The sequence below is a fragment of the Diabrotica undecimpunctata genome, chromosome 5, assembly GCF_040954645.1.
Source record: "Diabrotica undecimpunctata isolate CICGRU chromosome 5, icDiaUnde3, whole genome shotgun sequence".
Lineage (NCBI taxonomy): Eukaryota > Metazoa > Arthropoda > Insecta > Coleoptera > Chrysomelidae > Diabrotica > Diabrotica undecimpunctata.
This window is the reverse complement of record NC_092807.1, coordinates 134,762,668-134,789,275: the sequence shown is the minus strand read 5'-3', so window position 1 is coordinate 134,789,275 and position 26,608 is coordinate 134,762,668. Positions and strand designations below refer to the sequence as shown.

The following is a 26,608-nucleotide window of genomic DNA, read 5'->3' as shown; positions in this document are numbered from 1 at the left end:
TTGCTTGGCATTCGAATTATTGGTTAAATATTATATTTTCAATTCACCAGTGAAGTCGACATTCATCATACATTTTTCATCATCATCATCACTGGCTCGACAACCCTTTTTGGGTCTTGGCCTGTTCTAGGATTCTTCTCCATTCCGATCTGTTTCGTGCTTTTTTTCTCCAGTTTTTTATTTTTAAGGTTGTTATATCATTTTCTATTTGTTCTAAGTATCTCAGTTTCGGTCTTCCTCTTGTTCTTTTTCCTACTGGCATCTGTTTGAATATTTTGTTTGGTATTTCGCCTTCTTCCATTCTTTCTACATGTCCTATCCAACGCAGCCGTCCTATTTTAATGAATGTTATAATATCCGGATCCTGGTATATTTTGTATAGTTCAGAGTTGTATCGTCTTCGCCATATTCCGTTTTCTTTTGTGCCCTTGTATATGTGTCGCAAGATTTTTCTTTCGAAGGTGGCTAACAACGTTTCCTCTCTTTTAGTAAGTGTCCAGGTTTCTGAGCCATACATTTTTGGTGTATGTTAAAAACTTCTTCTTCTTTATGTGCCGTCTTCTACCTAAGGTTGGCGACCATCAAACGATAGGTTTCTCCGTACAACATGTATTATGTTCGCAGCTTCTGGTATTTGAAACCATTCTCTCAAGTTTCTCAGCCAGGATTTCTTCTTTCTACCCAAACCTCTTCTACCTTCAATCTTGCTTTCCACGATAAGCTGTAGCAGACTGTACTTATCATTACGGAACACATGGCCTAGGTATGACGCTTTCCTCCCTTTAACAGTTGTTAACAATTCCACCTCTTTACCCATTCGTCGTAATACCTCTGTGTTGGTCACTGTCTGTCCAAAGTATTCTCAGTATGCGTCGATACAGCCACATTTGTAGAGCCGCTAACTTCTTTATAGTTGCTGCTGTTAACGTCCACCCTTCAACTCCGTAAAGTAGCGTAGAGAGTATGTAGCATTTCGTGGCGCGCCATCGAAGGTTAACGCTTAGGTGGCGGTTGCTTAAGAGCTTTCTCATTTTGATGAATTTGGATCTTGCTATTTCAATTCGGATCTTAATCTCTACATCTGGTTCCCACTTATCATTTACTGTATATCACAGATATTTAAATCGGTGTACTCTTTCAATACGTTCGGCTTCAATATTCAGGTCGATATGTTGAATGTTCTTTTTACAGATCACCATAAATTTAGTTTTCTTTCTATTGATTTTCAGTCCAAATTGATTGCCAGTTGTATTTACTCTATTTAGCATCATCTGTAAATCGTCGATGTTATCGGCCAGTATAACAGTATCATCTGCATATCGAAAATTACTTATTGGTACGCCATTATCTTGATGCCCTCGTTGTACTCTTCCAGTGCCTTTAGGAATATTTGTTCATTGTACAGGTTGAAAAGCAGTGGCGAAAGAATTCAGCCCTGTCTAACCCCTCTCAAAATGGTTACGTTTTCACTCACCATATGTCCATTCTTCATGTGGGCTGTTTGATTCCAATATATATTTTTTATAATCTGGATGTCCTTAGTGTCAAGTCTTGTAAGATGTAATAGTTCTATGAGTTTGTCATGTTTGATAGTGTCGAATGCTTTCTCATAGTCGATAAAACAGGCGTTAACATATTTCTGTTGATCCAGACATTTTTGAATCAAGACTTGTATTGCAAAGAGCGGCTCTCGAGTTCCAAAACCGCATCTAAAACCGAACTGTGTTTTACTTAGGCTGGGTTCTAATTTTGCTCGTATTCTGGAATGGATAATACGCAAGAATACTTTAAGGGTGTGACTCATTAAACTTATAAGGCGATATTCACTACACTTCTTAGAATTCGATTTCTTGGGAAGAGGCACAAATGTAGATTTCAACCAGTCCGTAATTGGGTTATAAGAGGATTATACTCAGAGTTTATATCAGCTCCAGGATATGTTTTGGCTGATATTATTGCGTTACGGAATCGTTTGTTAATTGGTATAAAGTCCATATGTCAAAACACATATTTTTTATCAAGTAAAAATAAAAAATTAGTTGGGAATGTTTTATTGTAGTTTTATGTAGTTTTATTTGGGACAATTGTTTTAATGAACATTAAAAGATTAATGTATTTAAAACAAACAACGCAAATAGCGATTGGTAACTGAAATATGTTCAACATAAAAGAGAAACATTTTTGTTTTAATTTTTATATATCATATTATAAAAGTAAAAACAAAACAAAGAAATGTATTATGTATAATCTTATTTATTGCAACAACTTAAACTACCATGACACTTCGAATTATTGCAAAAAAGCCCCTTGCCTACTACATTTAACCGTAGAACACTTTCTTTTGCAGTTACAACGTGTATAGCCTTGTTCTCCATTTTCGAATTAGCACAAGCTGTTTCTCTTAACGATATTTCATCAGTTGTATTCTCATCCATGGAAAGTAATTTTTCTTTACAAATTGGGAACTGATTACGTGTGAAAAGCTGCTTGAAGGTACTATTTTTGTTTGCCACTTTATAATAGTCTGTCTGAATCCTCTATTTCTATAGAAATTCCATAAATTTGATCCTTCTTTTTTTAAACCTGGGTACAACATTTATCGTATCTTTTACTATGTTGTTGTATCCTATCTTTTACTCTAGCCAGAGCGAAAAGTACTCTTTAATTGTGCAAGGGCGCAAGATGGTTTGGAAATCCTAATATCGCTTTTGTGGGACGTTAGTCGACCTTATATTAAAAAATAATAGAGGAAAAGATCTACAGAAGTATAAAGAAATAAACAGCCATTAATTAAAACAATTAAGGAAAAAATCAAAACAGCTAAGGAAATTTATTTGATGAAACAATGTAAAGAGATAGAAGAACTAGAAACAAAATATGATATGAGAAATATGCACAAAAATAAGAGAAGTGACTGGAATGGGTCGAAATAGACAGCAAAGACAAAAAAGGAGTACTGCTAATAGATTTACCAGAGAAATTAGGACCATGGAAGGAGTACGTTAGAGAACTTTTCCAAGATGAAAGAGGTGAAATGCAGAAAATACAAGAGATTAAATCCTTTAGAGAGGCAGAAGATCACGATAGATAAAATCAAATATGCTATCAAAAACTCTAAAGACAATAAGGCAGCTGGATTAGATGAAATACCAGTAGAACCGTTAAAACTAGTGGAAGGGGATAACTTGGAAGTATTGGCAGATTTATTCAACACGGTGTACGATACGGAAATAATCCACAAGAGTGGCTGAAGTCAGCATTTATAACCATCCCTAAAAAACAAGCAGCAAAAGAGTGCTCTGATTATCGAACACTGAGCCTCACGAGTCATACTTTAAAAGTACTACTGAAATTAATACATAAGAGAATATAAGAAAGGCTAGAGGAGGATATTAGCGAGACGCAGTTCGGGTTCCGAAATGGAATGGGTTCTCGAGAAGGACTATTTGCCATCAACATATTGATTCAGCGATGTCGGGATGTAAACGTTGATCTACACTTCTGCTTTGTTGACTACGAAAAAGCTTTCGATAAAGTAAGACATTAAAAACTAATATTAATACTTATAAACAAGCGCATTGACAGTAAAATCATAATTATAGTGCAAACATTATATTGGAACCAAAGTGCCATAGTTCAAATTGATGGGCAACAATCAGAAGAAATGAAGATCTATAGAGGAGTTAGACAGGGATGTGTTTTATCGCCACTTTTGTTTAACTTATATTCTGAAGAAATTTTCCAAAACACGCTCAATAATATCAAATCGGGAGTTGCCGTTAACGGAAAATTAATTAACAACTTACGATATATAGACGACACTATGATCATAGCAAGGACTATAGAAGATCTACATCTTATCGAAAGCTTAAGTATGAATAGTGCTGAGATGGGAATTACTATAAACGCTAAAAAAAAAACGAAGTACATGCTAATTACAAAAAGACAACAAAATATACATCACATATTGACAATCAATGGTAACGTGATAGAACAAGTAGAAAAATATCAGTACTTGGGAACTTTTTTTTTTTATTTATTTACGCTGCAACCACAAGGGTTATTAGCGACCTAAAAAATATAATACAGGTAAAGGTAGAAAAAATTACAATAATTGATACAGTTCTGAGTCTTTAAGATAACTTATTGTGTTTTTTAATAGTCATGTTTTTTCCTAAGACTTGTGATGGAACAGACATGAAGTCAACAGTGATATTATTATTCTTTAGAGGAATTATTTACCGATGAGTCGGAATCTTCTTCCGATAATGAAGTTTTCACTGTAGAGAGTAAACCTATGTGTTTGCCAAGTTTTCGTATTAATTTGGTGCTTATGGTTTTCATTCTTTTGTCGATGTAGTATGAATGTCATTCCGTTAGAAACTTTATAAGTACATAAGAGTCTTCTGAGTACAATTTTGTTACGCTGATTATGTCTTTTGATCCTTGTATATTTTCGAATAGATGCACTACTTGATCGAAGCTTAACAATTGCTTTTCCCTTTCTACATATTCTCTAACTGGTTCCAATAATGTTTGGAGATTTGGTATATCATTTCTTAAGTTTTTGTCATCAGTTTTGGTTTTTTTCTTTAATTGAAGCTTAGGTTTTTCAAAGTTTTCTTCGGAGGGTGGCGTGATTGCATCTTCTAGGGTTCCTTTTCCTTTGTTCGAAGTTACTTGGGGTTCGTAAGAATTCAAATGTGTATTTTTATTTGGAGGTAAGTGTTGACTTGTTTCGGGTAAGGTTGATTTATGTTTTTGGGTATTAGAGGATGACTCAGACGATGTAGGTGTTGCGATTGTAGTGTTAACTAAAGAAGTGGTCAAATGTATAGATGTATTTTGTAGTGAGCACTGTTGGGTTTGGTTTATTGATAAATTTGGGATTGCTACTCTTTGTAATGTGGTTTGAGAAGAGTTTGTTAAGTGTGGAGGGAGTGGTATTTGAGATTGCGGGAGTATTTTGTAGATTATTTTGTTGAGTATGATTTATTGATGAATTTTGTCTTATTTCTGTTTGCATTGCACTATCATTGTGAGAATGATTAGAAGGTGAAATATTTGGACAATTAGCTGCCTGGTGTCCAGTGAAACAATTTTTCGTTTTGGGCTATAAATATGCGGTATGATGTTTGTTCCAACTCGATAATAAAAGATTCAGGTAGTACAAAGTTGTCTGGAAAAGGTGAAACGAAAATTTGTCTTCGAAAGCTTAGAATTAGCTTAGAAAACTAATTAAACCTAGTTTTATTAATTCGTCCATTATTATGTTAGAAGGTATGCTTGGACATACATTGGACAGAATTAAGCGGACTGATGGAATTATTAATCTTCTCGCTTCTAGTATATTTCCATTTACTATTATTTTCTTTGTTTCTGCTATGAATTTATCTACTAGGTTTTTGGATGATAGATATATGCATATTCTACCATTTGATATACTGGATGCGAAAATTATATTTTTCGGTTCTATATGCTGACTCAATCCTTCAAGATAGTCATTAATTGTACAATTCTCTAGAGTGTTAAACAAAATAGCTTGATCTCTGCTTGGGATTAATATACTACGTGGTTGACTAACTGCTTTTGAGTATGATGTATTTTGTGGTAGCTGATTGGAAGATGACATCTTTTAAATGGATTTTAAAATCCGACTAAAACCGGTGCTGTTTTACAGCTTTCGTTGTGATACCAGTTCATGTAAATTGGATAATACTTATAACTGATTGCAGTTGTTTACTTAAATATATAAATCCAAATAGATGAAAAAAGTATATTTTATCTACTCACGATTCCAATATTTAGTATACAAATCACTTTCACTTTTATACTTAATTACTTTTCTTAAGTTATTAAACCACTATAAAATTAACTTCTTTGCAAGCTATTTTAGATTAGACTCGAACATGATTTTGATTTTAATATAATTCACTATTTACATGTTCAGAACTGAAGAAATAATCGTTTAAATATTTAAATTTGTAAGAGAAACTTTGAAATGCGTCTAAACACTTTGACCACTTGGGAACTTTGATCAATGAAACCAATGATCATACTGCAGAAATAAATAGGCGAATAGAGACTGCCAGATCAGCATTTTACGAATGAAGCCACTCCTAACGTGCAAAAATCTAAATTTGGAGATCAGACTATGTACCATTCGCTGTTATATATTTTCAATATTATTATATGGAGCTGAGAAAAAATGCAATTTAAAAAGAATCGAGGCTTTCGAACTCTGGTTATACCGCAGAATATTAAAAATATCATGGACTGATAGAATTACAAATAAAGAAGTACTGGAGATGGTTGGTAAAGAAACAGAACTAATCACCACCATACAAACCAGAAAACTGGAATACCTAGGCCACGTGGTGAGGGGACCAAAATATGAAATTTTGGGATTTATAATACAGGGAAAGATTCAAGGAAGAAGATCTGTTGGCCGAAGGCAGAACTCATGGTTGAAGAATCTACGTGATTGGTATCAATGCAGATCGATTGATTTGTTTAGAGCAGCAAGTTCAAAATAAAAATAGCCATTATGATTGCGAACCTCCGTAGAGAGACGGCACTCTAAGAAGAAGAAGTCGACCTTGAAGAAAGCGGCTGGTCTGGCCCATGTAGCAGAAGTTGCACTCTGCACAGGTTATGTAATAGACGATATTAGTTTTTTCTAAAGGAGCCAACTGAGTTTTTGTCTTCGAAAATACCTTTCCTACGGTTCTGGTGTTCACACAATTCAGACGTTCATTAATTTTTATTAGATTCCCTCACTTACATTGGCGTAAAATTTAATTTATAAGCTTTACATACACAAACAATAACAAATGCAAACAATATTCTAAAGTCAGATTCCAAAAATTGGATGAGTGATTTCATCGTTTGAAGGCGGATAAGTGGTAAAAGACGTATGAAAATCCAGTGGCGTTAATTATATTACATTTTTAAAATATTATTTGTTTGAAATAGGCGGCAATATATTTATTTACAGGTTTACTGACGTTTCGACCTCTATATCCAAAGACTGTTTTGAAGATATAAATGATGGTTATAATTATTTTATTTGTTTATTATTATTATATATTTATATAATCTTTTTTATTTAATCTTATATTATTTATTTTCTAAGTTTGAAAACGCTCTCTGGAATAGAGATCGAAACGTCAGTAAATTAAACATTTGAATAAATATATTGTAGCGTATAAAAACATAATTCCTAAAAATACAGAACGCCACAAGCAAAAAGCTACAGAAAACTAAAGATAACTATCATTTGAATATTTGAAAACGGTCTCTGGAAATAGAGATCAAAAGGCAGTAAATTGAACATATGAATACATATTTTGTATTGTATTCCCTACAGTCCCCTAAAAATACAAACGACCACGAGCAAAAAGCTATAAAAAAACAAGTAAATTTGCAGAAATATTATTGATGCTACCCGGCTGTCGAAGAAGTTACGCTAAAACGTCTATTGACGTGACCCAACCAAGAGTTAAACAATTAATTTTTTTTAAACACATTTTAAGACAATTTATACACCACCCCAGAGGTATGTCTTTTCGTGCGTTACTTTTTTTCTAATAACATACTTTATCTGTTGAGTTTTACGTATCGAAAGCTCATTTCGCGCATAGTTCTGTTCAATATTCTACGAGATATCTTTGGTAAGAAGACATCGTTTTCGAGCTCTTGTCACCGCTCTTGTTTAATATCTACAGCGAACAAATATGCCAAGAAGCTCTCTCACATGCAAACTAAGGGATAATAGTCAATAGAGAAGTTATCAATAGCATTCAATATGCTAACGATACTATGATAATGGCAAGAACAGCGGAAGATTTACAACATCTGGTTGAAAGTATGAATGAGATATGTAATAACCACGGCATAAGGATGAACGTCAAAAAAACCAAATAAATATATGGCCTTTAGTAAGAATCCAATACATGTCACTAGTATCGCAATAAACGATACCCAACTCGAAAAAGTAAGCGAATACAAATACTTAAGAACCCTCTGTTGGGGTAAATCGCTTGTTTGATAAATCACTTGCGTAAAACTGATACACTAGTATAGACTTTATTTTTATTAAAGTAACTTACAAGAATCTCATTGCAAAAAACTATTTTTACGCTCAACATTAAATCTGTTTCTAACTTCATTCATTTCTTCTTTTTTCATCTGCTGTCACTTCTCAACAAAAGGTGTGGACAACTGCACCTACTCTCACGGCAACTGCACTTATGTTTTAATTCCCCGTAACACCCTCATCAATGAAACAGGTGACTAAAATCACGAGATAAAATGACGTATTGAAATTGCCAGGTCTACCTTTATAAAAATGAAAAAATTATTTTGTAATCGTGATATTAGTATTCAGTTACGAACTAGAATGTTAAAATGCTATGCATTCAGTACTTTGCTTTATGGTGTTGAGGCATGGACTCTTACAGAGGAATGTTAAAAATTTTGAAAGCTTTGAGATGTGGTGCTACCGCCGTATACTAAAAATAAGTTGGGTGGATAAAATTACAAATGAAGAGGTAATACGCAGAATAAATAACGATCCAGAAGTTATACTGAATATAAAAAAGAGAAAACTTAAATACTTAGGCCACCTGATGGGAGGACAAAAGTACACATTCCTACAAAATACAATACAAGGAAAAATCCAAAGACGCAGAAATCCAGGCCGTAGAAGAATGTCCTGGATGAGAAATTTAAGAGAGTGGTTTGGCTGTATCACTAACGAATTATTCAAAACAGTAGTAAATAAAATTAGAATCTCCCTAATGATATCCAATCTCTGATAGGACAGGCACTCAAAGAAGAAGACTTCTTACTCATAGGAAATGTATTTAAATTATAAACAGTATACCTTTAGATTGTATAATAGATAATACAGTTACTATTTATTTGCTCTCTGCGTGTACAAGAAAAATATAACTTACAATAGTTAATCCGTGATCTGATGATTCAACGAGTGGCTGCTTTGTCGGCAGTTGAAACGTAAAAGCGTTGTGTCTGCCTACGTTGAAACGTAAAACGCAAGAGGAAGAAATTCTCTGTGCAATCTTTCGCAGAGTTAAATTTTGGACCGCGCGATGCTGCAGCGAGGGGTAAGACGTGGGAATACTGTTGCCAGTTTGGATTAAATCCCTACTGGATTTAAACACTAACATTTGATGCCATTTTTCTGCCGATAATTCCTTCATAAACGTTTCGTATCATTACCTTTTCTTCTGACATTAACAGTTTCCGTCTCTTTTGTGGGTTTTCATTTTGGAAATCAACATTAAAATTTTGCTCTCTTCTCGTGGAACAGCTCGGTAGTTCGTCCATTGTATTTTAATAATCACAGATTATAACTGAAAATTGACTATAAAACGATAAACTCCAATACTCGGTTTATCACCATAAACTTCAACCGCACAAAATATAATCAAAAAATGCAACACATACACTCCCGCCAGCACCGTCTATGTAAATGAAGGCTTCTTGCTTAGACATGTGTGGTGGTATTACCGTTGCTATACTTGACAAATCTCAGGTTGCCAAGTGTTTAAAAAAGAATGGTAATGAAATGTAAAAAAACCTTGGTAGAGCCTATTATGACTTATGGGGCAGAAGTTTGGCAGATCACGAAAAAAGATGGAACAAGAATGTAGTAGAAATGGATTTTCTAAGGAGAGCGTGTGGTGTATCCAAAAAAGATCATATTAGGAATGAAGATATTAGAAGGAGGACAAATACTGTATATTCCAGTGTAGACAGAATTGAAACAAAACAACTAGTGTGGTATGGTCACGTGAAGCAAATGAAAGAAGATAGATGGCCAAAGAAAGCTTTAAATTACATACCACAACAAAGAAAAAGAAGGGAAAGGCCTTCAGTTGTCTGGGAAGAAAATGTACGGCACATAATGAGAGATAGAGCCTGCAAAGTAGACGAATGGATGGGCAGAAAACGATGGCAGTCGAAATGCGAGAAGCGGCAGAGGCAGAGGATTTAAAAACTTAAATATGTAACGAAACGGAACATGTAAATAAAATTTATTTCATGACAATTTTGTGCTCAATTTTTACTTTTGAAAAAAATAATTTTTTTGGTATTTTTATGACGATAATAATTGCTGCGTCGAAGGAAACAGGTTTGTATAACCATATCTGCTACCTGTGAACAAGAATCGCCTACACTAGCCTTTCTACCATTTGCAATAATATGCAATAATAATGTACCTTGAGTATTTTGACAAAAAACTTACATTAAAATCTTACTCTAATTACCATATTACCGAGAATAAATAAATTTAGTTATATGTGGCAACACGGATTCGGAACCCATCGCCTTTCTTCGCGAGAAGTTCCGATATTTTGAACAGTCTCGATCGTCTGTCCGTCTGCATCTCCTCTTCTCACTCCTCAGTTCTGACCATGACCAGTCTTAGTTGAGTCAGTTTAGTCAGTCATTCTGTACCTGTTAAACTCTGGTTTGCGTGTTAATTTCAGTTGACGGTACTACAGTAAGATATCCCAAACAGTACGTAAATATAAATTTATACAAAATCATGGATCAATTTTGAACTCAGCGTAAGCGAACATTGGATACCAGTGAAGCATCAACAAGTGCATAGGCGAGAGTGGTTCCAAAAATAAAATCAAGAAAATATTGTCAATACTTAATTTTTGGGTTTACTTTTACTGAAGTAAATGAAGAAGAAATGCCTCTATGTATTATTTGCTCAAAAATTTTGCCAGCATGAAACCTAATAAACTTAAAAGACATTTGAAAACACTTCATAGTGACTACATTAAAAAACCCCGAGAATTGTTCGAGTTAAAGTTCGAGTTAAGTTCGAGTTAAAATCACATAAAAAGCAAAAATCATTAAAAAAAAACTGTGACTGAACGAAAACTCTTTCCTTGCCTCTTATAAAGTCTCATATCAAAATCAAATAGCCAGATGTAAACAGCTTCACACTATCGGCGAAGAGCTTATTTTGCCAGCTGCAATTCAAATTGTAGAAACTGTTTGGAGATAATTTTGCCAAAAAATTGGAGTATATACCTTTATCAAATGATACTTTTGCCCATCGAATTGGTGATATACCTGAAGATGTACAGGATCAGCTACTCGGGAAGTTGCGCGACAAGCTGTTTTCGATTCAGCTTGATGAGGCAACAGATAGCAATAAAGAGGCTCATTTTATTACCTATGTTCGATTTTGTGATGGCACATCAGTGGTAGAAGAACTACTTTTCTGCAAACCAATAGAATTGAAAACAACATCGCTTCCATTATTTGCTACTTTAAATGATTATATAAACGAAGCAAAAATAAAGTGGAGGAATTGCGTCTGAATATGCACCGATGGTGCTCTTGTAATGTCCGGAAAATTTCAAAGTCTACAAGCGCTTGTGAAACAAAAGTCTCCAATGTGTATATGGACACACTGTATGATCCACAGAGAAGCTCTAGCTTCCAAAGAAATGTCTCCTGGCCTGAACGTTCAGCATCAAGGAGCCAATACACATATATTGGATAAGAGTCATAAAGTTAATGCTTGTTGTAGAAAATTGAAATTGTGGAGCGGGAATTTAAAGCAAAAAATCTAGAAATGTTTTAAAATGTGGATGAATATATTAAAACTTACAAGGTTGAAGAACAACACGTGAAAGTTGTTTTTGTAACCATTGAAAATCATTTAGCGATGCTGACAAAAAATTTTAAAAGATATTTTTTTGCCGACGACCGACTAATACGTAGTTATGGGTGAATTAGGAATCTATTTCAAATTACACCAGAAGGGTTCTCCAGTGTCGAAGAAGAAACCTTCATAGAGTTCACGGCAAATGCCAAAATCAACAGACAGTTTAATAATAAATCCCTCCTTTGAATTATGGTCAGGAATAAATGATGAGTTTTCTGCGCTGAAAACCACAGCCTTCTGTATACTATTACCGTTTTCAATATCTTACCTTTGCGAAACGGGATTTTCCGCGATGGCTGCCTGGAAGACCAAATATAGATCGCAGCTAAATATAGAAAAAGCACTGAAAGCATGTATTTCTAATATTACACCCTGTTTCGATAAACTTTGCTCTGCAAAACAGGCCCAAGGAAGTCATTAATATACATTAAACTTGTTGATAGTTTAGTATTCAGTATAATTATACCTCTATATCAGTGTTCATGTGTATTTTATTTTATCAGAATGTTGTTTTGCTTTGATTTTAGTAAATTAGTCAATGTTGGTGTTTTTTATATTTTTTTATATTCTCACGCTCCCCCACTAGTAAAAGCGCGCCACCCTAGGGGGCGTGCCTTACAGGTTGAGAATCACTGGCCTATACCAAAGTATATTGCTTATTAAGCAATATACTATGCCTATACCATTGATTATAAACCACCCATGGGTGGTTTATAATCAATGCCTATACTGTATAGCAGCTCGTGGTCAAGTCTGCTATCTTCTTCTCGTGCCACTCCTAGCGGAGATTGGAAATCATCATGGCCACTGCGACTTTGTTAGCAGCGCGCCTAAAAAGTTCAATCGAACTACACCCGAACCATTCACGTAGATTACGAAGCCACGATATTTTTCTTCTTCCCACACTTCTTTTGCCCTTAATTTTGCCCTGCATGATATTTCTTAAAAGTTCGTATTTTTCACCTCTCACAATGTACCCCAAGTATTCCATCTTTCTAGTTTTTATCTCATTTAGAATTTCGCATCTTTTGTCTAAAGTTTGGAGTACTTGCGTGTTAGTGACGCGGTCCATCCATGATATTCTGAGAATGCGCCTATAGCACCACATCTCGAAAGCTTCGATGTTTTTTGTGGTCAACTGTTTTAGTGTCCAAGCCTCTACTCCATACAACAGGGTAGAAAAGACATAACACCGCAGCATTCGTATTCGTAACTTTATATTGATATCACGATTGCAAAAGAGTTTGCGCATTCTATTAAAGACTGATCTAGCGATTTCTATTCTACATCTAATCTCTTTTGTTTGATCAGTATCGTCTGTGATCCAAGCACCTAGATATTTATAACAGGACACACGCTCAATCGTTGTATTGTCTATTACAAGATTAGCTCTGATGTTCTTTGATTTCGTGATTACCATAAATTTAGTTTTTTTCAAATTAATTTTCAAGCCGTAACTGTTACAGTATATATTGAGACTTTGAACGAGATGTTGTAGTTCTACTAGCGTTCCCGTTAGGAGAACCGTATCGTCAGCATACCTTATATTGTTGATCGTCTCACCATTTATTATCAGACCAAGATCTTCTTCCTCGAGTGCTTGTTCACAAATAGCTTCACTATACAGATTAAATAAAAGTGGCGACAAGATGCATCCCTGCCAGATTCGTCGACGGATTTGAATTTCTTCTGTTAGCCTACCCTCAACCTTCACATTTGCTGTTTGATTCCAATATAGGTTGCATATAATTCGAATATCTCGGCTGTCTATATTTTTCTTTATTAGAATTTGTCTTAGTGGTTCATGTTTTACTTTGTCAAAGGCCTTTTCGAAATCAATAAAGCAGGTGTAAATTTCTTGGTTCATGTCTAAGCATCTCTGTGAGAGAACGTTCATTGCAAACAGAGCCTCCCTTGTACCCAGCCCTTTTCTGAATCCCATCTGAGTGTTACTGATGTCTACGTCTAATTTCCTATATATCCTATTATGGATTATTTGCAGGAACAGTTTTAGAGCATGACTCATCAAAGCTATCGTACGATATTCGCTGCATTCCCTTGTATTTGCCTTTTTTGGCAGTAGTATAAAGGTCGAACGGAGCCATTCCCTAGGTATTATTCCAGTTCTATATATTGTGTTAAATAGATCTAGGAGTATTTTAATAGATTCATCGTCCATAAGTTTGAGCAGTTCTACGGGAATTTCATCAGGACCGGGGGCCTTACCACTTTTCGCTTGTTTGTTTGCATAATCTATTTCTTCTCTGATTATATCATCAAGTATATTTAAATTTGTGGATATTCGGCGTTTAAACGACGAAATTGCTCTTCCAAATAGTGGAATTTTACTTCAGTTTGACGAGTTAAGATAAGAATCACTTATATCAATTTATTTTTGACTTTCTTAATAAAAATTGTTTCTTAAATAGTTGAAAAAGTACTATTTTTAATGTTAAAATACATTCACCCTTCCATTGGATTAGACGTTTGATTTAATTATCACAAATCACTTTTTAATAATTTTAAATTAGATTTAACGAAAAAACCACTCTTGCGTAAAATATAATGCAACGAAATAAACACATCTAATCGGTATTAGTATTTCTATTAAAAACCTGTTAAAAGTAAATACTAAATCCACTACGTATTGTGTTATCCTGTTTCCAAGATTTATAGCCCCTATTTACTGTACTAAAATTTACATTTCAATGTTTGCAGACGCACTTGAAAATCTGCAAAATTAGTAAATCAAGGGCGTCAGTCATCTTATTTTTTTTTTTAAATCATTCCGGACAATTACATCTAATAAACGAAAATATAATCTTTCCTACGTAAGTTCCAGGAAAACGGAACTGCATAAATATAAAAGTTCGGGGGTGTTAAAAGAACTAAAAGTGGGGGAAAACGCTCGGGAAAAAGTATTTTAAGTGTTTGTCCAAACCCTCATTCGAAGTTGCGCTGTGCTGTGAGTTACAACCACGATTCTCTCGGCCAGGTGAGTAAATTTCTAATTAATTTTTTACGAGTTCCATAGTGTTGACTCTGTGTACTTCATGGTGTTTGTCAAATATATTTTTGAAGTTAGTATTAAAACTTTACAAGTGTATATTACTGAAATTTTAAAAATACTTCAGAAGATTGTCCATTTTAATTAAAAAAAAAATTATTAATAACATTTTTTGATTTGCATTTTAAAATAATATTTTGCATTAATTTTTATTGTTTTTTTTTTCTTATTAGATCCTTTATTATATATTTATTGTACATTCAAGATTATTATGAAAATTAAGTCACAATTTACGCCCTTTTGAATAACTGTCATAAATAAATAATTATTATCCACTACGGTTTTTGCATTTAAGCTGATTAGCCTAATTTTTTCAACAAAAATAAATCTTTTAGATTATAAATTTGGGTACGTAGTAATAATCAGTTAGTGACAAACGTCACACAGATTTTATATAAATTTTTTATCATTTCCATATTCCAGCTTATTATAATCTATTGCTAACCTTATTTTACGTACATACATACGGAAATATGTCTTCATTATATTTGTCAAAAAGCGATTAGAAAAAAATTTTAAAATTGTCAATTTTGCAAATATCTGTTTAAAGAGGGTATGACAACAAAACTAATAAAAGTAAAATGAAAATACTTTCCTTATTATTATTCTTTATCATATTTTCATCTTGTTTTTTTTGTTTAATATCTACATTTCTGTGGCGTAGAAAATTATTGGTCTTGTCACTGTTTTATATACCCTCTATTTTACGCCCTTTTAGATTTTTGCTTTTTAAATTCCTATTCAAAGCATATATGCATATTCTTTAAGCTTTTATTATTTTTTTAACATTTCCACTCTTTCCATAAGTTATTCAAGCCTCTTTGTTTCTTCGTACTTATATCTTCTTTTTATTTCTACTATTTGATAATTTTTTTGTCTAAACTAACTATCTATTTATCCATTCCGTGTATTTAGTGTTTAACTGGGTTTTCTACTGTTTTCTCATTTTTTTATTGTTTGCTTTAAATATTTTTTTCCTTCTTTATTGCTATACTGTCAGCAAACTCAAGGTATTATTAGTTTATAAGATTTACAAGTCCCGTTCTGTTTAGGGTAAATGCGTATAAGAGTACGCACTTAATATTAAAAGTGAGAGAGTTTTTTTTTGTTTTTACGAAAATGGACTATTTATCATTCCTCACATTGTTAATCAACCATTTAAAAAGATGTTTCAGAATAGTTTTAAACCATGTTTGTATTAAAATAAGAAATATTTAACTTATACTTACTCTTATACACAAATTTGTTTCTATCTGTTTAAGAGTATATCTATATGTTTAAGAGTCCGCACATTACTGAAGTGTACAAAAATATTAAGACATTCCAAAAATCAAACTTTATATCTAAAATAAACGCAACACAAATACATAAAAAAAGAAATATGAAAAGTATGTTTAAGAACTCATTTTTATTTCATCTTTAAATCCATTGTTACTCCTCACAGTTAAAACACATGAAGTCTCCTGTTACGTAAGTCGTACAAGATTCGTGCCACCAATTCTTGCATTGAAAGCACATGATCCAGTCTTCAACAGAATTTGAATATAATTCATTACATCCTGGGCACGTTACATCAGAATCATTTTCTTTATTCCGAATAAAATCCTTTGTATAAAAAGGTATATAAAAAACCCAGTTGGGCTATGTTAAATTGGCAAAACGTTTTCGGAATAAGTATTCCATCATCAGTACCAAGTTAATACATGGATGTAGCCACTAAATATGGGGTTACAAACCCTTTAAAAATTGCTAATTGAAATTTAGTTTACATAATGTCTGTTTTACAATTTAGATGGTAAAGTTACCGTTGGATATCCAACGGTAACTTTACCATCTAAAATTGTAAAACAGACATTATGTAAACTAAATTTCAATTAGCAATTTTTAAAGGGTTTGTAACCCCATATTTAGTGGCTACATCCATGTATTAACTTGGTACTGATGATGGAATACTTATTCCGAAAACGTTTTGCCAATTTAACATAGCCCAACTGGGTTTTTTATATACCTTTTTATACAAAGGATTTTATTCAAAATTTTTAATATATGGTATACAGCCAAACACAGGAACTTAGTTTCCTTGTGGATTTTTCTTTATTCCCTTTTTAACTTTGCTCAATGATGTACTACAACTAGGCACTAATTTTCTTTTTATTCGTTTCGTCTTCTTTTTTTGTTCTACTTCTTTGGTTTTTTCCAAATTCTCAAGTTCTTTTGTATATGAGCTACTGGAAAGTATTTCGGACTTATGAGATTTTGTTTTGAGTAGATTAGGCTTTTCTTTAATTTTGGGTAATGGTAAAATCTCTGCCGCTGACACTGACATATTTAAGCTATTAGTGCTAGCTTGTGATGGTATTAATACACCATCTTCGCATTCGATATCAAGATTAGCCACATCGAGAGGCTGTGTAACGTGGAAAGAGATTAGATTATCTTCATTCTCAGGCTTCTTTGAAGGAGGTATTACTTCAGATGGTATTGGAAGCGAAAGTCCATTATTTTCTTCTTCTACACGGACTCCATTTGAAGTATTATCTACTACCGCGCTTACTGAATTGTCCAAAGGTACGTCGGCGTCGGTAACATAGGAGGGGGCAAAATCCATGTCATGAAACTGATCAGGGTTAAACGGATATATTCCCGATGTTTTCAAAGAATTTTCGGCCTTCTGATTATTTGCTACAGAACCATAAGCGGTACTAAATAATCCAGGAACTTGAAATTGTGTAATTACTTTACCTGGATTACTTACCATCCACTTGTCACATTACCTACTGTAGGTTTTTTTAAAGGACCAAAAAAACCAATATCCAGTGGCTGTAGTTTATGGCTTGAATGAGGCGGTAGAGATAAAAGATCAATGTGATTCTTTCGGCAATATTTTATAGCTTGCAGGTCACGATGAGAGCTGTGATTGTCGAGAATTAAAAGAACTTTGTTTTCAGCACTGGGTTTGGCAAACTTATTAAAATGGATTAACCACTTACCAAAAAGATCCGTGTTGATATATCCAGATTCAGAAATTACTTTCAGAGTTTCACATGGTGCATTTAAAAACAGCTCTTCCTTCATTCTTTTTCTGGGGAATATGAGTGCTATAGAAATATAGCTACCTGTGGAGTTCATACAACATACAACCGTTACAAGTTGTCCACGTTCTGCACTAGCTACCTTCCCTACAAGTTTCTTTCCCTTGCTCGCTAATGTCTTGGGTAACTTATTAGACACGGTTGATTCATCTATGTTATATATTGAACTTGGAGAGTATTGCCTTAGTTCATACAGATTTTTAAGGTTATCGTAAAATCTTGTTATTTCATTTTATTTTATTTTTTATTAAAACCCATAATTCGGGCCATCGAACATTTTTCTGGCTGTCGAAGCGCAATTTTGTTCCGCTGACAAAATCCTCTTACCCATGACTCACCAGCCATATTAAAACGGTGAGAAAGATTATTAGATTAAGCAAATTTATGCGCTGCTATTTGCAATTTTTTTTTGTAATTCCATAAAACATCTGATCTAATTCTCGTATCTGTTGTGCTAATTCGGCTTCTAGGTCGCTTGAAATATCGCTTTGAAATCGTCCCAATGATTTTGGTACATTTCCACACTTTAATATTTTTCTTAATGTGGCCGTATTTATTCACATATCATTCGCTACACTTCTTTTACTACCTCCTGCTTCTAATTTTTGCTGTATTTCTCGTAAGTTTTCTTCAGTAAAAATTAACTTTCTATCGGTTTTTCGCTTGTACCGACTCATTATGAATTTAAAATCTGAAAATAAAAACAAAACTTAAAACAAATAAAAAATTGTTTAAAAGTACCCAACTGTGTATAAGAGTTCGCATTGCGTAATCTTATATATCGGTAACTGCGTAGGTACTCTTATACATATCTGCATTTTGTGATTTTAAAGCGTTTATTACGAAAACAAATAGATTTACAGCCCATTTTTTTTTAAAGCAATCACTATTTCATACAAATGCAGTCTAAAATTATTTTATACAAAACTGATGGTTTGCTTACCTCTCAATTGACTAAATTGTGAACACACAAAATTATAAATCTGAACGGCAACTATTTGCAGCTACCATATTGACAAAACTAGGACGATAATGCAGATTTCTGTTTATGATCGTGTAGTAGGAATTTAGAATGCCTTCAAGTAAAAATAACTTTAATAGATGACTATATGGTGCTAAATTTTTTATTTAACAAAATCTGAAAACAATTGAAAATTTCTCATTTTTTTGCTCCTATTTTCGTTCATAATTCGGAAAATATTGATCCTAGAGAAAAAATTATAAGAAGTTAAAAGTTTCGTTATTCAATTTTACACAATATTTCGTTAGCTAGAAATTGAAAATTTAATGTTTATTGTTGAAAAATAGCAATAATTGGAAAAAAAAGTACAAAAAATGAAGTTAATCCTTTAAATGTTTTCGACTTTCTAAACTCGACCTACAAGCTCCATATTCCGCCTAGAAAAACCTTTTAATATGTTTAAAACGTGTTCTAAATTTTGTTAAGATCGGTCGGATAGGTTTTGCATAATAATTTTGCAACCCAGCCTACTGGAAAAAAATCGCTAATTTTTAAATGTATAGTATTCCCTAAATAAGGCCCACAGATAGTTGCAAATTTTTTTACACATAAAAGAAATCTCAAACTTTCAAACGCTTTTTGTAAAACTCAAATCGGTTCACTAGTAGAGCCTAGAAATTTTTTAAAGTTTTAAACATTTTTTAGGCTTATAAACAAATTGAATAACTTAACGAGCTTTAAACATATCAATTTCAAAATTTTTACACTTAAAGAACATTAAAGGCCCCTCCTTTAAAAAAAAGATACATTCGGCTTACTGGTTGCCGAGATATTGAAGGTCAAAGTTGGCATACATTTGCCGTGTAACCATAAGTGATAGAGGTCTCCTTTTTAAACAAATACCCTCGTCTTGTCAAGTACTTTTTATATGAAAAGTTTTACGTAATGCGCTTTATGGCAACGTCCATAAAAAAGACAAATAAAAAACCGTTTTCGCGTAAAATGTCGCTCGGAATGCATGAGAGGTGGTGGTGGGGGACATTCACTCGAAATGTGAATCGGCGAGTTCAAAATCATAGCGCGCGCTAAAAATTGCATTATCTCGGCTTCTTGTTAACCAATTTTGCTCTTTTTTTTAATCGATGTTGAAAGCATTTCAAATATCATATTTTCAAATACCATTTTTAATTGCAAAATTGGGAAATTTGCAATAAACAATTGTATGTTAAACAAGTAATGCATTGAAGAAAATTGTTAGTTTTAGTAAACAAATATGTATTTATAAATTGTTAATAAATAATTTAAATTGTTAAAACAAAGGCGAACGAAAAAAATTTTTTTTTCATAAATAAACTTTATTTTGACTCAATCTTCAATAATTTTTTTTAAAGTCTTTTTCTTTTTTTGGAAGGACAAGAATCTTCAGGTCTGACTTTGATCTTCAATATCTCGGCAACCAGTACGCCGAATGTATCGTTTTTTTAAAGAAGCGTCTTTTAATGTTCTTTAAGTGTATAAATCTTGAAATTGATATGTTTAAAGCTCGTAAAGTTATTCAATTTGTTTATAAGCCTAAAAAATGTTTAAAACTTTTAAAAAATTTCTAGGCTCTCCTAGTGAACCGATTTGAATTTTACAAAGAGCGTTTGAAAGTTTGAGTCTTCCTTTATATGTAAAAATATTTGCTATCTGCTATAAAACTATCTGAGAGCCTTATTTAGGGCCTACTATAAATTTGAAAATTTGCGATTTTTTTCCAGTAGGCTGGATTGCTAAATTATTATGCAAAACCTATCCGACCGATCTTAACAAAATTTAGCACACGTTTTAAACATATTAAAAAGTTTTTCTAGGCGGAATATGGAGCTTGTAAGTCAAGTTTAGAAAGTCGAAAACATTTAAAGGATTAACTTCATTTTTTTGTACTTTTTTTTCAATTATTGCTTTTTTTTCAACAATAAACATTAAATTTTCAATTTCTAGGATCAATATTTTCCGGATTATAAACTAAAATAGGAGCAAAAAAATGAGAAATTTTCAATTGTTTTCAGATTTTGTTAAATAAAAAATTTAGCACAGGGTTTGCGACTGGCGCACATCATGATTATCGATATTGGGCACATCCTGAAGGGATTCCAGCAAAAAAATAGCTTCCTATGGAAAATGTCCATTATGGTCTGAATTTCTACAGATCGCGCCTAGTCTATATATATTAAAAATAATAGGTGCGTACTCTTATACACATGCGAGCTCTTATACACACTTACCCTATAGTTCCTTTTTTTGAGAAGTTTCTCAAACAAAACAATTAAAAGTAATGGATGGCTTTGTCTTACTTCTTCATTGTCTATATGTTATTTGACTATCACACTAATCTCACTGGGAGCAAATCATTGATTTCAAGTAAAAATTAATTCACTTGAGAAAGGCACTCTGCCAAAACAGCTGTAGTGATAAGATTTTATAATATATTTTGTGGAAGTTTTGAAAACAAAGTTTTCAGTGTTTTTTTTGTTACATAAAATGAATTTCCAACAAGTAACGTTCGAATCCATCAATTAAAAATTAATTGTTATATTACAATAAATATAAGCTAAAAGTTGCCAATAAGATTATTAGTAAATCAGTAACATGTCAAGGATGCATCATTTATGTTTTTTAAATACCAAACATTCAGAATTTGGTGTTTATTGAGAGTAAACTAAAAGTACGACCAAATACTTACCATGTCGGGATAGTATTATGAGGTTTTTTCCTGGTTTTTCCCTCATAATTTACTATGGAATCACTAACAGGAGAATTTTATTGTCATCATGTGGTTGTGGTTTTAAAGACGAATTACATGCTATGATTTTTTTTTGACGAATATTCTCAAGTTAAGTTGATTTCATCTAATCGAATGAACTATCTTACAAGTTAAGTCGTTCCAGGAACGCAACTTAACAATATTAGAAATATCATTTTAAAGTCGTCTATTTTAAAATGTATAATGTATGTCTGAATTGTCAATATAAATGAGTCAGATAAAATTAAATTATTAGAAGAATTTTTCACTAAGTAACCAAAAAAACAAAATTTGTTTAATTTACTAATGTTTGTATTTTGAGAACGATTTCCGAAGTGGAAATTGAAACGTCAATAAACGTACTTTAACCTTTAATTGTAGCTTATTCCCATTTAAATAGTAATTAATTTAAAATGCCACAAGAAAATAGCTTCAGAACACTATTGTCAATAAGAAAAAGCGATGATGGTTTTATTTATTTAGGTACTTCAAACAGGCAATAGCTATATACCCCAGTCAAGAAAGAAAAAAGCTGACAAAATCTTATACAGATATTTAAAGGTTCTAAAAGGTTTATGAGTGGTAACTGATGAAAATTGAAAAGTGAAAAACATAGTTTTTTGGCTATAAAACGTTTATTATGCAGTTTAGAGAAAAATAATTCAACTAAAAATTGTAAATTAAAAACGTCTTCAATTTTCTAGTTTTTAAATTAAAATATACAAACAATTCACCAAGATAGTTGCAAAAAACCCTTTATTTTACAGTAACTTATAAATGTTATTACCTTTTTTTGCATAATGATATGTAATATAAAAAAATTGTTGCGGTTAATGAGTTATTAAAGTTTGCTAAATTTCAATTCGATCGACCAAATAGTATATAAGTTATTCACAGGATCAGCGATAACGGGCCTGCAATGGATGCACTGCAGGCGGGCGCCCCTGTTTGGGGGGCGCCAAAATAAGCTTCTGTTCTAAAATAGTAAAATTTAAAAATTATTTTTTTAAATTTTGTTTCAATTCCAGCCATAATACGCTAATCGTGGTTGTTATTTTTACATCACACGTAAAATATACAAAATATAAAACACATAAAACATAGAATTTCCTATTGTAAGAGAATTTATTTGTAAATATATTACGTTTCAAAAAACGGAAAACTTTGCACTTATTCGAAATGTTTTGTTTATTTATTTCAAATATCTTTATAGTTGTTTATAGGTTTTGTCTCAACAGTTAAGAGCTTAAAGAAGGATTTGTATAGTCCGACAATTTTCAATTAAAGGTGACTAATCTACAAATTAAACGAAGTGCTAACGGCAACCATGCTAAATCTCAGAAGTAAATTGTTACCGGGGTCATTTTTATTGTGTATGCTTCAGTAAATAAGTGAAAAATTAAGATAGTCCCATAGAATTTGCCCCCGTAACAATACAAATTGGTGCGATTCACGAGCGTATTGTTCGACAAGTTCATTGAATAGTTTGAGGCATCAGTAAACTTATCAATATTTCTCTGGTCTATATATATTTACGTTCTCAGAAAGAATAGGAATGAGAGAAATATGATATTTTAGTTTATTCGTTCTACGTTTTATATGTGCATAGGCGTAGTGTGTTCTATTTCTTAGGAATATATTTATTAAATAGACTTTTATTATTAACTTTAAAATAGTTTTGAGGTAAGTAAAGAAAATTTGAGATAAGTTTGTTATTTTTACATTATTAACCCATTAACAACCGATACAATAAACAAAGAGAAATTTGACAATTAATTTATTAGATTGGATATAAATTAAGACTAATTTACAACCAAAAATTTTTTTTTCCTCATTTTCAAGGAAAAATAGTACAATTTTTAATAAAGGAACATATCGTATCTTAAATGAAAATTAAATTTCAAAGTGAAAATTTTCGAAACATTCGGGATACCTACACCTTTTACATAAATAAATAGTATTACTTTTACACATCCGACATTATTGCACTATCGTCTCTTTTTGTAATGCGGCCAATATCTGGTTTTATCTGGTAAAGCAAATTTAGATTGCCGTCCATGTACTAAGTTTGACACTGATGTAGCGGTTTCTTCACTATTCTCTTCTCTTCATGTTTGATTAAACGAAATCTATGTCGGCTCATGCTTTCTCTTATAATGTGAACTTCTTTATCATCGTCCTTCGACCAATACATATCAACTTGAAGCAGAGTGTGAACCAGATAATATACATATGCCAATAAATTTTTTAAATCTATGACATTCATTTCAAAATCTTGGCGGTTATTCTGCGATGCATAAATATTTGTAAAATATAGAATGCACTCAATTACTCGTTTATCAAAAAAGAGTGAAAAAACTTAAATATAAACTTGCCTCCATGGTTGGCTTTTATATTGTCTAAATATCAATCAGACTGATGTTGAATTACTACTGAGTACAAAGGAGTATTGAGACAAATTTGGATTTACTATTTTTGCCTGTTTTTTTCTTTGGACGCATTATCTGCGGTTCAGAGGAATAGCCGAATATCATAATCAGAATCGTCAAAATTCCCAAGCACTTGTATTTCATATGTACCTGCACTATCTGATTATATTCCTTCTTCACAAATAATAGTATCATCAATGTCTTCTACATCGGAAACTTCATCTGATTCCGACGGCAAATAAATCACATGAAGTGAATCAGCATTTTCACAATCTGTCTTCTTCTAACAAAGTTATTAACTCTTTAGTAGTTAGTGCCATCTTTCTTTCATATTTCGAGAATTAAATGAAAAATGTACTACTATATACACGCATTCACATGATAACAGTTTAGCTTACTTTATTTTAATTTATATGGAATATAAAACAAATAAACACAAGGAAACTTTCAAATCAAGTTAAAAAAAAAAAAAACAAATATACCGTTTACAGCACACAGTAATTCTATAAATAGAGAATGAAGTGTAATAATGAGATCGTATTTTAAAATTTCAGATTGTTTAGTCTAACGAAAAAATAAGTATTTTGCAAAGGTTTCTTTCTGTTTTTTGAAGTACTGTGTTAGGTTCTCTATAATAACAATTAAAATTTTACTGTGTTCAAATAAATAATTAAAATATTATTTTGGTACGCCCCTGCAACGTTGATAACTGGAATATGATTTCGTCGCTGTAAGTGCATTAAGTAATTAAAAATTGTTTTAGTATAGTAAATAAATATTTTACATTCAGTTTATTGAAAGCTTTGTCAATTTAATATTCCTTGTATTTAGTAATATAATTTCAATAGAAAATAGTATGTATAAAGTAAAAATAATATTTTTTAAACTATTTATATCGTGTTTTACTAAATTTTGTATTTACATAAAAATGAAATAAAAACCTTTTAATAAATTTAAAAAAACAGAAGGGCGCTTATACTAGTTTTGCAGACGGGCACCATACACTTTAGCACCGGGACTGGTTATTTAATTTGTTTATCTCAAAGAGCGATTGTTTAAATAACTACAACTGTTCTTGCCCAGACAGTCTCTCTAGAGGTACTCTGTAAATCAAAATCGCTTCTATACGGATTCGTTTTTATACCATATAAAAAAAACTGCAGCATTTGATTGGTTAGAAAGTTGGTATTAAAAAACAGTTTGAAAAAGGACCGATCTTTTAGCTTATAAACAATTATAATAACTTTAATATTTTTCATGTAACACGCTTGTAAGTCGGCTCAATAAAAACCTGCTAAAATAACACACTTTCTAAAAAAAAACCTATGACCAATAGGAGAAACAAGATAGCTTATTTTTTTCTAAAAATCATATTTCCATTGTTTATTAACGTTAAGAGCTGAGTATTGAACAAATTATAAAGTAAGATCTAAATTTTATGATCCATTTTATACACACATGTCCAAAAGTTTGGAATATGTACAAATAATGTATGTACGCCTATGGTGGTTTTAAAATTGTTGTTGATATTCATTCTAGAGCGTTTTTAAATGAAAATGATAAAAAATTTGAATCGCTTTTGTATGATTTTGGTCACATTTAACTGATTAGCGTATTTACGCATTATTTCAGTCTTTGTTTAAATTTTAATTGAGTTGTTTAAAAATGCCTAGAAACGTGATATCTCATTTTGACAGATCTAGAGTAATTGCTTGGTTACAACAGGGCTTGAGTCAAAGTTATATCGCGAATATTGTTGATGTTGTTGATGTATAGAGTGCTGTATCGAAAATTAAAAAAAATTCCTAGATACAAATGACGTCAAGGATCGTCCCAGAAGTGGTAGAAGTCGATGTACATCATCATCTCAAGACAGGCAAATAAAATTGATAGCTCGCAGAAATCATCTGGAATTTACAAGTGATATATCCAGACAACTTTCTGGGCTTCAAAGACTGAATATTTCACGCAAACAATAACATGCAGACTAAATGAGGTAAATTTGTATCGTAGAAGACCGCTACGTGTTCCTAAACTAACCTACCAACACAAAATAGCAAGGTTGCAATGAGCTATAGAAATGGTGTATCATGGTCCTAACTGGAATAACGTGATGTTCTTTGACGGCTCAAAAATTGGCTTGCTATCTGATTCGCGAAAAACATTGGTTTGGAGGGCCCCAGAAAGACAAGCCCGACTAGAAACAGCCCAACCGTGTATTCCATTTGAAGGTGGTATTATTATGGTTTGGGGTGGTATTATGAGTGGTACACGGACGCCACTGCTGGTTCTTGAAGAGAAGAGCCACTGGTGCTGTGTACATCGAGGAAGTTTTAAATCCTGTCGTACGTCTATTCCGAGGGGCAGTAGGTGATGAATTTGTGTTTATGCATGACAACGCACCTCCTCATCGAACAGCAGCAGTACAAAATTTTCTGGAAGAAGAAGGAATATCTACATTACAGTGGCCCTCGAATTCCCCCGACATGAAACTTATTAAACATGCTTGGGACATTTTTAAAACACGCATTAAGAAGCGAAATAATCCCCCTATT

The 26,608-nt window shown here is 32.4% G+C and overlaps 1 protein-coding gene across 1 annotated transcript in view; it reads left to right on the top strand.

Moving 5' to 3' along the window:
* Nucleotides 1-14,600: 14,600 nt before the first annotated feature.
* Gpa2 (Glycoprotein hormone alpha 2) overlaps nucleotides 14,601-26,608 on the top strand; it is an 82,860-nt gene continuing 70,852 nt past the window's right edge. The window contains exon 1 of the mRNA XM_072532759.1: nucleotides 14,601-14,714. The gene's annotated coding sequence lies outside the window, so the exon portion shown is untranslated. The remainder of the gene's footprint in view (nucleotides 14,715-26,608) is intronic.